Here is a 3,623-nt window from a genome sequence, read left to right on the forward strand (position 1 = left end):
CAAATACAGCAGGTCATTTTTTACAGTGTATGTTTGCAAACTTTGACAATAATCTATAGAGATACAGCCATGGTATCGCACTATCTGTGTGTTCAGACTCTTTATCTGTGAGAGACTGCTGGTGGTATTGACTTTTACAACAGTTTGGCTACGTTTTTACTTGAAATATAATGCAATTCCGATATTGATAAGGAGTGTAGAAGCAATACTGATATTGATAGTCATATCTTTTCCGTGGATGAAATTGATTTTGTTCTGAAGGAAGTTTAGAGTAATAAAATATTCTCACTACCATTCACTATACTACTGTGAGGTGATTCACTCTCAATTAACCAATAAAACCACAGAATGGATGATGTGCATTTTGAACAAATTTGACCTTGGTAACCATGAAGGTTCATCCCTGTGACCTGGATATGAGAAAACACACCTTTTTTATCGACTGTGTGTTCGTAAGAGGCGACAAATGTATGAATCCTCTGCTGAATTTTAGATGAGATTTTTTTTTGTTTTCCCTGTAGAATTTGAGATTAGTATTTTTTCTGTCTTCTAATCAGGACATTCGCCCCTGCAAGACGAGCAAGGAGAAAATAATAATCATGTTATTAAACAGTTTGTTGTAACGGAATGCAAAATTGCGGATTTTCTTTTGTGCACTCAGCTTGCGCACACCAACAAAGATCTTTATTTTCTTTCTACTTCATGGCCCAATTTTTCAAAAGGTGATTAACTTAATCACATTTCCCCTTTACTTCAGAGTGTGTGTATTCTCTAAAATCAGCAGGTGGGAAGAGACTGAAGAATACTAGAGTTTTGTAAAATCTGTTATTTTTACCAGAAAAGATTTTATCCGGGTTTTAAAATTGTTGTAAAACTGTGATCAATAGCCTAATCACCTTTTAAACAACTGGGCCCTACATATACCTTTTGCTTCCTAATATCTCGCTCGCCAATAACATATTTTATGGCCCAGTGTTGAGCCTTAGCTCAATATTGAAAAGCCTTATGGGTTCTGACCCTGGATGAGAACAAACCAAAGCTATATGGATAATCTTAAACCATCATGAAACAGAATAATTCCTAGTACAGATTAAGTCAATGATTCTATCATCCACTATTTACAGTATATTAAAGCAAACAGATAGAAAAATTCGGACTTTGTAACTAGACTGTGTATATAAATATTCCTTCAACACCACGGCCTTCCTTATTTCTCCGACAATAGATATCATCAAGATTAAAATGACAATAAATACATAAATCGTAAAATCAAGAGATGACGCCGTTTTAACAGTATCAACAAGAAAGCTTTTGAACATTAATAATAACTTTATTTCAACAACCTTGTTTTCACGATTTCCTCTATAAAAATTACCACAATTATTTCTATAATTCATCAGACAGTAGAATAACATGTATAATCAGCATAACAATGAATATATATATACATGTACAATGTATAAAATTCTCAAATAACATTATAAAATCACGTAATACATGTGAATTAACTTATTAATTTCCTCAGTACCTTATACAACCCATGATAACACTACAGTAAATGTACTTATATTTTCACACTCAAATTTGAATGCATTACCAAATTTTAATAGATAAGCACAATGATGAAGTGATGATGTCTGTATATCTGCTTTAATCTACTATGAACTGTGATTTATTGCCATTAACTGGTAACCTGCTATTTCCTGTCAATATCCTGTCAACATAAGACAAAATGGTTATAAACGGTGGTACCGAAAGCAAGTTCCCAAGAACGCAATATCTACAGTAAAAATTAATACAAATTAATTTTAATATGTGACCCAAACCACTGAACAAGAAAACGAAATCGCATTAAGCGACAGGTGTCTACCGACAATATCATGTATTGCTGGACAGACTGCACCGTCACTCCCTGTGTTTGCAAAAGCACCCAAACCCTAGATCAGAAAAGTTGCTTCTGTCTACGTGAATTTGGACATATCCCAAAGTGTAAAGGCTACTGTTGAGATGTCATATGGTTGGTTGAAATGGAGATATAGAAATTTTAATGATGGTATTTTACACATCAGGTTATTCCAATATGGCTTTGTAGAATCATCAGTAACAAATACCTGATCCCTGTGGGAGCTAGACCTGTCTCATATACCTACAACTGATCCCTGTGGGAGCTAGACCTGTCTCATATACCTACAACTGATCCCTGTGGGAGCTAGACCTGTCTCATATAACTACAGCTGATCCCTGTGGTAGCTAGACCTGTCTCATATACCTACAACTGATCCCTGTGGGAGCTAGACCCGTCTCATATACCTACAACTGATCCCTGTGGGAGCTAGACCTGTCTCATGTACCTACAACTGATCCCTGTGGGAGCTAGACCTGTCTCATATACCTACAACTGATCCCTGTGGGAGCTAGACCTGTCTCATGTACCTACAACTGATCCCTGTGGGAGCTAGACCTGTCTCATATACCTACAATGTGTGGATAGGAGAAATTGACCACCAAGGGTCAAACATGTGGTCGGTGTGTATCTGTGACCACAAGAATCTGGAGATCCCTTCCAGCACTGTACCAGACAACTAAATTGAGTTACCATGGTGTCAGGTGTCCCATGCGAATGTGGCTGGACCTATATCACTGTATCTCATCAGCTCACCATCCCGTCACTGTCATCATCGTCACTGTCATCATCGAAGTAAATATACCCGGTAATCACTTTTGGTTAAACTATGAGAACAGGTCCTAATAGAGGCGGTGCTGGTGTGGCCTTGGAAGGGGTAGCATGTAAGCTTGTGTAAGTTCGATACTCGGGCCATACATGTTCTCAATGTCTGTGAATCACTTATCAATAATACTCAACATTTATACTATAGAATAGTTGTTGCTGGTTGTGTATTATATTGAGTACAGCATGTAAGGTAACACAATGTATTTTTAATATTCCAGAACCATTATTCCATGATATACATTTTGCAAAGGTTTAGGTTATCTTTTATGGACACCAACACATGAAGTTGTCCTAAACATTCTTCAGAAAACATAAAACATACACTGTAAACGTTGAAATTTATGCGAGGGGGAAATTAACGCTAATTACGCAAACTCCTTTTGTTCGCGAACCCCCTCCCCCCCACGCATATTATTTTGATATCAATTTGCGTAATCTTGAACTACAAGCGGATCGATCGCGAAAATTACCCCCACGCATATAGTTTACATATTGAAATAGCGAAAATTAACCGCCTGCAAAAATAATCACGTTTACAGTACATGAACTTTAATGTAAATCTATGTTGCTATATGAAGTTTTTCTTAAATTGCTCTCAAGTATAATATTGTTTTTCAACTCTGCATACAATTAAACTTGAAAGACTGCACATCTAGTTACAGTAAAAAACTTCACATACACCTGTATAACCTTCACTTTTTTAAGCATACAAAGGAAAATTTAATCAGTAAACATTATTAACAATTTGTAAAACAATGTGTTCATTTGCATGTAATATCAACATTAATTTTCTTCTAACATCAATTGTTCAAGCTTTTACAGAGCTTTTGGTTTCCCTGATGAATCTTAAAGGCATCAAAATCATGTTTTCTTCCATTTTCCAAGCCTTATA

The 3,623-nt window shown here is 36.0% G+C and overlaps 1 long non-coding RNA gene across 1 annotated transcript; it reads right to left on the minus strand.

The window, feature by feature from the left end:
* Nucleotides 1-1,309: 1,309 nt before the first annotated feature.
* On the minus strand, nt 1,310-3,066 carry LOC117334310. The gene is made up of 2 exons (XR_004534085.1): nt 2,462-3,066; nt 1,310-2,420 (listed from the first exon to the last, which is right to left on the minus strand). It is a non-coding gene; the product is annotated as an uncharacterized LOC117334310 (long non-coding RNA).
* Between the last annotated feature and the right edge of the window lie 557 nt (nt 3,067-3,623).

This window comes from Pecten maximus, chromosome 1 (genome assembly GCF_902652985.1).
Source record: "Pecten maximus chromosome 1, xPecMax1.1, whole genome shotgun sequence".
NCBI classification, from domain to species: Eukaryota; Metazoa; Mollusca; class Bivalvia; order Pectinida; family Pectinidae; genus Pecten; species Pecten maximus.